This window comes from Elaeis guineensis, chromosome 4, assembly GCF_000442705.2.
Source record: "Elaeis guineensis isolate ETL-2024a chromosome 4, EG11, whole genome shotgun sequence".
Lineage (NCBI taxonomy): Eukaryota > Viridiplantae > Streptophyta > Magnoliopsida > Arecales > Arecaceae > Elaeis > Elaeis guineensis.
In genome coordinates this window covers 132,046,846-132,058,881 of record NC_025996.2, presented here as the reverse complement: position 1 = coordinate 132,058,881, position 12,036 = coordinate 132,046,846, and the positions used below count along the sequence as shown (strand labels likewise).

General features: G+C 38.4%; 1 pseudogene; it reads right to left on the bottom strand.

Moving 5' to 3' along the window:
- Positions 1-8,969: 8,969 nt before the first annotated feature.
- On the bottom strand, positions 8,970-10,798 carry LOC105042648 (phenylalanine N-monooxygenase-like; annotated as a pseudogene).
- Positions 10,799-12,036: the final 1,238 nt, after the last annotated feature.

The window sequence follows — 12,036 nt, the reverse complement described above, 5'->3', positions numbered from 1 at the left end:
TCTCCATCTCAACTCGATGTTCGGCCTCCACCTGTCTCTGAGAGCCTGTGATCTGTCTCGCCCCCATATCTTGGGGCATGCTTGCTGTCTCATGGATGGATAAATGTGAGAGTCGAGCCAGACCGCTCATCCTACTTCCATCATGGGCTGCGTGCACTCTGACTAAAGACCTACTCAAAAAAGTCTCCTGCGGTAATAAGAACACTCTGCGATATTGCCTCTTGTCCTTTCGAGCCTCCCGTCTCATGCCTAATCCACCTTCACTTGAAGCTTCACCTCGCACTAGGCTCTCCCTAGCTCCTAAAGCTCCAACTCGCATTGGACTTCCTGCTAGGTAGGAATGTCCTCCTCTGATCTTCTTCCCCTCCAATATCACCCTATTATCGTGCATGACTTTCAGGATTCCATCACCAGCTATCCACCGTAGTCATTTGAATCCAATCTACTCGGTGAGATAAGATTCTACCTAAAATTGGGTATGTATCGAACCTCATCCAATTTCCTCACTGCACCATCATGTATCCTCCAGCTAACCATTTTGATACCTCTGATCACACAACTCGATCCATCCGATGATGAACAGTGCCCTCACTGCTCTCCAGTGAGTCAAATAGCTCCTCTCTACAACATACATGATGGATGTATGCAGAATCTAAAATTCACTATTGGAAAGAAGTAGATACCTCGTCAAATATCAACAGGACATCATCCTCTAACTCGCTACTGGTCGTCGCTGCAGTAGTCCTCATTTGATCTCTAAGTTAAAGATAATTTCTGATACAATGCCCCAACTCATCGCACTGGTAGCATCTGATCTTACTAGGATCCCTTGTCTTGGACTTGGATCGTCCTCTTTGTGATGTACTATCGCTCTATCTGCTGCCACTTGCTCCTCTAAAAATCACTAAAGCTGAGCTGCCACCATCTGAGCGATTTTCTCATCTCAGAATCTCATTCTAGAGAATCACCGCATGATCTTATCCATCTTGATGGTGATCTTCTTCACTAGAAGAGCAGTCACCAAGGACTCATACGAAGAGGGAAGCGATGCTAGCAAAACCAACGTCTTGATCTTCTCCTCAATCTTCTCATCTACATTGAAAAGATCGATGAGAATCTTTTGGAAGTGACTGAGATGCTCCTACACTCTTTGTCCTTCGTCCATCCATAGTTGATAGAATTGTCTTTATAAGAAAAGAACGTTGGTGAAGGACTTCGCTATGTACAACTCCTTAAGCTTCGACTACAGCACCATCGGAGAAGTCTCGTCAAATATATGAATCACCATCTCATCCATCAAGTACATACGGATGGTACTTACCATCTGTATCTATAGTCGCTCCCAGATCTTCTCCTCTATGGTGGTCGGGTTCTTCTCATTCAAGAGAACATCGATCAATCCATATTGGATGAGCACGTGCTTCACCCTTGCTTGCCACAAGAAAAATTTTCTCTTTCCATCGAATCGATTGATCTCCACTTTGATTGTACTTATCTTCTCTATCTTGTATCTCGATCAACACCACCTCTGTCTAGATTGCCTGATATCACTTGTCCATAGTAACCAGACTCTGATACCACTTGTTGGGGTAGATCCCTCAATTATAGAACATGGATCATCCATCCAAGATCACAACAATTGACATATGCTTTTGATCGATATTTGATTTCAATAAACTCATGCCATAGATCAATCTTCATACAATTATTGGTATCAAACCATCGGCAGTTAAATAGAATGATAATATTACCTTCAAGATAGGTCAACTTGATCACTTTTTCGAAGATTTCATAATAGTCATTCTCCATCTCTACCCACCAGTTGTCCTTTATACACATACTGCTGTTCATTGTACTCTTATGATATCTATATTACTGCATGTGAAATTTAAAACCATTTACATTATAGCTATTATAACATGTCACATACTTTATTGGCCTATAATTTAATGGTCTTAGCTTCTTAGGTATGGATTCGGCCCCTTGTAAGACCTGCATATTATAAAAAAAATAAATTGAGAGAAATTAAAATAAATAAAATGACAACAGTTACTTACTAGTTGATGAAATCAATTTACAAAGTTCTGTGAGTACTGAGTAAAAATTTCTTTCTCGCTTATCATCAAATTATCCCATCTCAACATCACATCATATTGCCTATACATGCATAAGATAAGTACAAGATGATAAGTAATTAAAGAGTTGAGATCATGATGGATGCTTACTCAATAGATGGGTCGATCTTTGTATAGTTTCGCCAAACATATATCTTTGCCTGTCAAATTTCAGTAACAATTATTATCCGACGACCCTCGTACCCAAATTCATGAGTGGGATAAGCAAATATTGAGATCTCCACCTCTGATCCCTCACCACCATCATCATTTCTACCTACTTAAGTTAGCTTTGTTTGCATACTGGGGTTAAAGTAGTATCTGCTGAAATTAAAATTTTTTTCAATTATGTAAGCCTCCATAATATAACCTTTAATTCTGACCTTGTTTTTCACTTTCTTCTTGAGGCTGTGCATGTATCTTTCAAATGGATTCATCTACCTATACTACACTGATCTCCTCACCTTAGCTTCATATATCAAATGAATCATGAGATGCTCCATGGAGATGAAGAAACTAGGAGAAAATATCTTCTCCAACTTACATATAGTCTCTACACTGCTAACCTCAAGACTGAAAATATGGTCAGCAAATAGTTCGGTAGCATAAATGTCTCTAAAGAAAAGATTAAGTTCGATTAAAAAATTTTATATGGAGTTGGAAAGGAGATCACGCCAAGCCAATAGGAGTAATTGTTGCATGAAGACATGACAGTCATGGCTCTTTAACCCATAGAACCTGCAATCTTTGATATTGACGCACCGAGCTAGATTACTTGCATAACCATCTGAAATTTAATTAGATTTTTATACCATTCACATACATCCTTTAACTGCTCCTTGATTAAGGTGTAAGATGCTTTCAGCTTCAAAAATTTTTCAGGTGACACCTCAACCAACTCTAATAAAGGATGCTTGCATATATTCTTTATATTTGCTCAAGCCTTGGGGTTGTCCTTCATCTTGCTCTTGACATCCATAACAGTGTAAAAAATATTATCGAATATATTCTTCTCAATATGCATGACGTCAAGGTTATGATGGATCAAATTAGTGGACTAGTATGGCAATTTTCAGAAAATGCTATGCTTCACCCAATTATAAGTTCTATCGAATCTTCGAGATTTTTGCTTGTCAAATAGTATGCCAAACTGAACTTCATCCATTTGGGATATCCTCTGAAATACTTCTATACTACTGAGGTGTGGGGGTGCACAGTTCTTCTCTATCTTATTCCTTTTGAAACTGTCCTACTGCTTTCGAAAAAGATGATGCTCGGTAGGACTAGAAGTGGGCTGGGTCGGGCTGGGTTATACCCCTGCCCAAGCTAGACCTGAATTTTTTTCGAGCTTCAGGCCGGACTTAGGTCTAAAATTTTCTAAAAGACTCAGGCTTGAGCCCGACCCGAGCCTGAGGTATGCCCGAATCCGATTGGGCCAGTCCACAATCCACACCACTACTGTCTGTTTCATTATGGGGTAGAATCGGAGTTCAGAGATGAAGGAGGCAGCAGGGATAGAGAGCTTCGATCCGATGATGGAGGATGAGGTGCGGTGGATCTTGCTGGACCGAACAATTGAGAAGATCTCGAGGAAGCAGGCGAAGCGACGGACGAACCTAGCGACAGTGATGATGTCCAGCCTCGGCATCATCTCTATGGCCGTCACTACTGTCTATTACCGATTCTATTGCCAAATGGAGGTTGCACGGATTCTCGAACATCTTCATGAACTTGTATACCTCCTCCTCGAGATCCCACTTCCCTTCCAGCCTGGACGCGTCCTCCCCATTCGCCTTCTTCTTCCTCGACCCCCTCTGCCACATTCACTGTCGTGGGTCGGCAAGCCCTAGGCCAACATTCTTTGATTGGACGAGTGAGAGAGAAGGGGGTTCTTAGGGGGCGTGCCGAAGGGCGAGGGGAAGGAGGCTAGGATGAGAGATGCAAGAGGGGGGAAGGTGGAGGGGAGACCAAGGCTTGGGGATGGTCACTGAGTAGGGCAAATTCATGAGAATATACATGGTGGATAGCACATTAGGCATTATGCAAAGGGTCGCGTGGCATATTATGCACCATGGGATTTGTCCTTAAATCTTAGGCTGAACTTTGGGTTGATATTTGGGTCAGGCTCAGGTCGGGCCAAAGGTATACTCAAGCTCGGCCCAAAAGATAAACAAGCTCTGTATTTAGGCCCAAGCCTAGCTTGAATTGTCTTGGGTCGAGCCTGAAGCCCGACCCAAAGTCAGCCCGATCCGATGGGCCTCAGACCAGCCCAAGCCTAATTCCAGTCCTAATGCTTTGGGAGAAATTGATGATGACAATCAAATCAGTATGGCTTACAACTATGCTCAAGTTGAAATAATTTTATATTCTTCATGTAATAGGGACATGCTAGCTTTCCATGAGCGCTCTATCCCGACTGCATCCCATAAGCAGAAAAATCACTAATGGTCTACATCAATACAGCCTTCATTACACAATTCTGCTTTTTCGATACATCAAATGTACGTGTGCTATCGGACTATAAAAATTTTAGCTCATCAACAAGAGGCCTTAGATATACATCAATGCTTCTACCAGAGTGTCATAGTCCAGGAATGACTAATGTAAGAAAGATGTTATATTTTTTCATACACATCTCAGACGACAGATTGTATAGGTAATAAAGACTGGTCAATATGAATAAGAGACTGCTACATGACTGAAATGTGTAAATCCATCCATAGACAAACCCAGTCAGACATTGTATGATTTCTGAGCAAATAAAGGATGGCAAGCATCAAATTTCTTCCATATCTCACTGTCCGATGGATGACTCATCATATCGATGTGCTTGCAAAACCCTTCTTTGTGCCATCTCATCTGTCCGACAGTATTTTTGGACAAGTAGAGCCTCCGAAGCCTAAGACTGAGAGGAAGGTATTGAAAAACTTTATATGGTATGTCCTTCTGATTTCTATCCTCTTGCCTCTGTTTAAATCGACTTTCACCGCATACGTCATATGAACTCTTTAGTTGGTTCTTATAGAAAAGCATACAATCATTATGGTATGCATCTATCTTCTCGTATCCCATGCATAACTTTTTCACCATTTTCTTTGAAGTATTGAAGCTCCCAACAAGCTCTCATCCTTCGGTAGCATATTTTTTTATTATTGCTACTATCCTATCATAACAATTAACCATCATATTAAACTCAATTTTTAAATTCAACAACTCTGGTACAACTGATAATTCAGTATGTGTTTCACATCCCAATCATAGTAGTTCATCAGCATCTTTCAGCATACGATAGAAATCATCGCTGCCAGCTTCTGGATCGTCCTCCATATCACGATCAAATTCAGGATCAAGTGCATCCATAATCATGTTTACCGTTCTATCTGTGTCTCTATCCTGCTGACTTCTAACCCTTACATTTATCTCCCCCATCTCTCCATGCAGGTACCAATACTTGTAGTTTGACATAAATTTACTTCTATATAAATGGACAATTATTGTATCCCTATCAAATATTTCTCTATTGACACATCTCTTACAAAGACAACAAGCCCATTCTTGAACTAAGAGTGCCACATTTCTAAAAGTATAATCATAAAAGTGCTTGACACCCTCCTTATATTTAGCGGAAATCACCCTGTCGACTACTCGACAATCCATCCAACTACGGTCCATGGCATACTATCTAAAGATTCTGCATATACAAATATAAGGCAAAATGCTTATCAATTATTTTATCATTTAAAATAGCTTACATAATAAATACATCATATCATTAACTAATAGGTATAGAAGGTCCTATCCCATTTAGAAATTATATTAATTCTATAGATTGATTATAGTAATCAATCAATATGCAACAAGGGCCGAAAAAAATTCGATAGTATTTTTTCTTAGTTTCCCCATATGGCTGAAGATATGTGAGGAGAACTAGAGAAAAATACTGTCTGAAATTTCTCTCAAATTTTCAACATACTATTTGATTATTGTCATTATCTATTAAATTAATTATAATTTTTAAATTATCTAAATCGGACAGTCAATTGATCAATATACATAATTCTCCCATATATATAAAAATATATAAATATATGGATGCTATAGAATATACACATTAATCAAAAGATGGGTCTATGGTTCTATGCAATACAAAATTTTTAAAATTTTAAATTAGTGAATTTCTAAGTAAAGAGCACTATTGCAAATGGGAACGGTCGGGACATGCATCAAGTGCATGTGAACTTAGAGCATGCTAGATGACTAGACCATGCAAGCACACCAGCATGGCATCCAGGCAAATCTCATCCAGGAGATTCCAAAGTATCGAGTGGTATTGCAAATAGGGCTAGAAACAAATTAGGTTGGGCCAGGCCACACCTCTCCTTGAGTCTGGCCTAAAAATTTTTTGCACTTCAGATCGGGCCTAAGGTCTAGAATCTAATCGTCGAGCTGCTTCGACCACCATCGAAGTAGATGAGTAGATCAAAGTCGGTCCAACGGTGGTCCGACCTCGAACCTCTACCGTCGAAGGCAGTAGGACTACTCTTGCTGAAGAGCTTTCTGAAGTGATTTCATCTTTTGAGAATAATATTATTTAAATTAATAATATTATTAATTTAAATTAATTAAATATTATTAATTTAAATTAATTTAATTAAATTTAATTAAATATTATTAATTTAATTTAAATATTAAATCTAATTTAATTAAATCTAATAAATATTAATTTAAAAATATTAAAAAAATTGAAACAATGGCATTTGGCGATCGCTATGGAGCCGTTGTCGCCAATACTCATCAGACCAACTAAGAGGCAATGCTGCGGCATGTAGGCAGTGCTACGGCATGGAGGAGGTGCTATGCGGTAGGAGAAAAAGGGGGGAGGAGGAGGTGGGGGAAAGAAAAGGGGAGGAAGAATGGGGGGAGACTAGTCGAGGGCTCAAGGAGGCTGGTCGGGGGCTCGTGGAGGTGGCTGGGGTCTCAGGAAAGTCAAATCTGGTGGTGCAATGGGAGAAATGGGACTGGAGGTGAGGTAAAGAGGGGGGCGATGGGGGGAGAAGGGGAAGGCAGCAGAGGGTCCGATCCGATAAGGGGAGAGGTGGGGAAGGAAAAGGGAGGCCAGAGACGCCGGCTCCGAGAGGCAGTCGGAAAGAAGGGGGGAACTCAGAGATGCAGGCTCCAGGAAGAAAAGGGGAGGTCAGGCAATGTGAGACTGGGGGGAGGAGGTGGGGGCCTTTGATAGCGCGGCATGAGTTGGGGAACCAGGAGAGGGGGAGAGGGGGGTTCGATCGATCACCAGTGGAGGAGATGAAAATCAAAGATAGGGGGAAGGGGAGAATCGATGGCTACTATTAGGGACGGCTATAGCCGTCGCTAATACTGTTGTCGCTAATATCATCTTTCCATTGCTAATAAGCTTAATAATTATTTTTACGATGGCTTATCTTTTAGTCATCATTGGTGATCAATAAAAATGGTTATTAGTGATGGCAATATTGCCATCACTAATAGCTGTTATTAAAAATTATTTTTCTTATAGTGTTCCCTCTATTTCTTTACAGTCTTATCTTAGATCTGACAGTTCGAATTACTGTGAGCTTGAACTCTCCATGCCTCTCTTTTCCACTTTCTTTCCCCCTCTTCCTTTTGCTTGCTTGAAAATGGGATAGCCAACATAGAGACATCCCCATTTCACCACCCAGCACACTCCTTTCTTGGTCTCACTTGCCCTTTCCTGATGGTTGGTGGCCGCATTGCAAGTGGTGACTGCGGGTCCCAACTGTTGGCGGCCCCCTCTCCTATCTTTTTCCTCTCTTTTCCATAAATGGTCAAACTAGTCCTCTATTTGCCCTCTCTTTCTCTCTCTATCTATCTCCCCTTATCTCTCTTTATAGAATATCTCCTCTTAGGTGCTTGTGAATCCCAAGGTGGCTCCTTTGCTTGTCATGTAACCAAATAGTAGCCTATAAGGGAGTGGTCCTGACATTTTCTTTTTCCCCATTTCTTTGTTTTCTCTCTAATATGGCTCATCAGTTTTATAAACCAAGGGAAGATCGTGACACAAGATCTTAGATGTACTATGGACTCAAGAGATGAATCCCACACCCAAGATAATCATGGGCCCTAACTCAATTTTTGAATCAAGAGATAGTCAGTACCCTTCGAAGCTAGTTTTGGACTAAAAGATGTGCACCTAGATTTAGGCTACTGATTGGCAAATCTAAGGTTACAACTCTTGATTGAAAAGGATGTCAGATTATGAAATCTTATGTGGATACCACAAACTTGAGAAATTCTTTGTATGTCCAATATTTTAAAATGCTATGTTTGTTTGAGAGGAAACCTATTTATTAATGTGTTTTGTCTTCGCCATGCATAACCTGGTTGAAGAAATATTCAGTATTTTGGGAGTTGATATATAAGTATTTCTATCTTTATTGATTTTATCATGCATACCTTATACTCTAATTTGAAATTTATATTGATCAATTTTTTATACATCTGCATGCAAAATATCCTAAATATTTGAAATTAAAATTTATAAAAATTATTTATGTATATTTATATTTAGTTAAATACTATACATCCTTTGCACACATGAGTAATTTTCAAATTTTGGATCAGGCATGAAGTATTTTATTTTAACATGATCATGAGCAAGGTAATTGATTTGCATGATAACAATGTTGTGAAATGAAATCTTAAATCATGTTTTGATATTGCATAGATATTTGAAAAAATATGCTCATTGATGGAATAAACTAGTTTTAAAATGAATTTATTTTTTTGATTGACTATGATTCAGGTTGAGCTAATTAGACTATTCTTTTGAGCTTGTAAGTTTGCTAGAAATGGCAGTCATGGCTTAGCACAAGCATGGAAAGGTCTAGCCATAAAAAAGCTCCTATGCTTCTCTGAGAGATCAACACCAAGCTCTCCTGGTGCCAAACTCCATTCAAATGTCTGAAGAAGCATGGCCAGCAGCATGTAAGTAATGATACTCCCCAAAGAACCCCCTATACACCCATGACGGCCCGTAGTGAATGAGATGAATCGTAGATTTGGTTCAGCAAACCCAACATCAGTAAACTCATTCTTCAAATGCTGGTCTGGGTTAAATTGGAGTGGATTATCCCAGACCTTTTTATTTCGGCCCAATCCAACTCAGCTCAGCAGAACTTAGCTATCTTTAGGGATGAAATAATCAGCAACAATAATATCAGCCAAGGAGACATGGGGTAGATTGAAGGCAGCCATAGGATGGAGATGAAGGCCTTCATGAGCACATGCTTTAAGGTAAGAAAGTTGAGGGAGGTCAGACTCTTGGACTAATTGATCCTTTCCAACCACTCGGTCCAACTCATCCATGACTTTTTGAAGGATCATAGGTTGATTTAGTAGCTCGACCATTGTCCATTCGGCTATGTTGGATGGGTTATCTATAGATGCATAGACTAATTCCTGCAAGGTGAGATTATTTTTTCATTTAAAGCTACAACAAATGAAAATTCATCATCTACATGGTTATAGGAAAAAACCTACACGATCTTAAAAGATTATTGACTCTAATATTGAAATATATAACAAGTAGGCGGTGAAACTACTGGTGGAATATTCTCATTTCACTCAAACTAAATCTAAATAAACATTGAAGAAAAGAATCTTACTGCAGATTGAGCCTTGATTTCCTCCATTGTTAGTAGAGGTCTCCCTTTTTCATCTTTCAATGAAATGAAAATATCAAGGAGGTCCTCCACTTCCCTTTTAGCCCCTCTAAACTCTTTCTCCTTCTCACCTCTCCACTTTTGCATCCTTTCCTCAATAACAGGATCATGATATTTGTTAATCACCCTTATGGCCTCCTTCATGATCCTTTCATGTCCATCAATGTTGAACCACCTCAATCAGGGCACAAAATCTGATGCACAAAAGGAATAGATCAAAGATAGCACCATGAATGCAGCCTCCACATGCTCTAGCTCTTCCTCACCTGGTCCTCCATACTCCCCACCTTTGCCAAAATGCCTCACTCCAAATATCATCCTCCTTATAATGTTGCCAATGTAGTATTGTGTCGCAATCCTAATATTGATAATGGGTACCTCCAATTTTCTGCATTGGTTATGTATATACTTGATAAGGTGGTTGGCCTCTTCGGCGTGTAGATTTGATTGCAAGTGGAGCTTTGTAGTATTGATGATCTCTGATGCCACCACCCTTTTCATTTTCTTCCATTGCTTACCCCAAGGAGTGACGACAATTGAGAGGAAACCTCGACTAGAGTACTCAGTGGCCATGGTTAATAGTCTTGATGCAAAGTTTGCATCATATTTCTTAAGAAACTCACAGCCAAGCTTTGGAGAGTTGACAACAACTATATGAGTGTTGCCAAGGCGGATGCATGTGATGTCCTTCCCCTTAGTGATTGCTAAAATCCAACGGAAATGAGGCTTATGGCAGAGCATTGTAAGAAGGCTTCCAAATATTGGCCAAGTAATTGGACCAGGAGGAAGATGATGATCCTTAAAACTACTACGCATGGTTTGAATTGAGTGGTGGAGAAAGAAAAAGAAGAAGAGGAAGGTAAGGAAGAGAAGCATGGGGGTGAGGAGGGTTTTGGTGGTGAATAGATTTGTAGAAGGCATGTCTAGGGTGAAGAGGGTAGATGTCAAGAGTATGGTGGTCATGTTGTTTATCATAGATGTACCAATAATGCTAGAAATGGAATTTATCTTCAACCAAAAGAAGGTAGAAGAAGAAATGAAGGTTGTTTTGTTGCTTTAAGGTAGAGGGTTTGGATAGAAGCGGGGGAAGGAAAGGTGGTCTATTAATCTTCAATAAAATGAGGTTGGAGACAATTAATACAAATTTAAAGGAGATATTTACTCAATGCTGGTAAAATAATGAACATCCTAGTTAGACTTTTCAAATCTAAAAAAATATTTTTACTCAGATTTTATAGTATAATATATGAGGATATCAATTATAGACAAAAGTTATCTAGTTCAAAAATTCTCCAAGCATCTATAATAGGGGAAAAAAATCCATATACACCTATGTAAGAGATAGATCATTCTATATGTACTCATATGAGAATTATTGTCTGCTACTTGACTATCATGATGACATTAATTTCATATATATAAGTATGAAAGATAATTCATGATTCTTTTTATTCATACTACAGTTATAAAGTAATAATGATATTTTTTTTCTAATTAATAACTTTTTCTTATTTATACTATAGTTATAAAGTAATAATGATATTTAATAGAATATTTACACTTATATTATATATATTATGTTTTAATGTGTTTAATATATTTTTAATACTTTAGAAGTTCGTTGAAAGATATATTTTTAATATATTTTTAATATAATTTTTAAGAAGTCCTTTTAAAAAAGATAATTCATGATTCTTTTTGTTCATGCTATACTTACAAAGTAATAATGGTATTTAATAGAACATTCAACATTTATATTGTATATGTTATGTTTTAATTTTTTAATATATTTTTAATACTTATTTTATTTAAAAAGTTTTGCAATTATGCAACTATTTTAGGTGTCGCTAGTTTTGCAAACTCATTGTATTCTAAAGCTTTATCTTTGGCTAGATATTCATGCTTAATATTTGTTTAGCTGAATTATATTTGGTGTTTAATGCCCATCCTTATATCATTTGCTTCCTTTCTCTGGGATCACTCTTATGGAAATAAATACAAATATAATTTGGCCTAGACCAGAGGAGAGAGGGGGAAAAAGAAGGCAATGTGTCATATCTTGTCCTATTAAAGATGGGTATTGTTCTCGGGAGAGAAGAAAAAAGGTATGATTAATGCTGTTCCATCATAATTTGTTGCTAATAACCACCATAAGGCAACCAAATAAAAGATTCATCATCAAATATTATTTAAATAATATT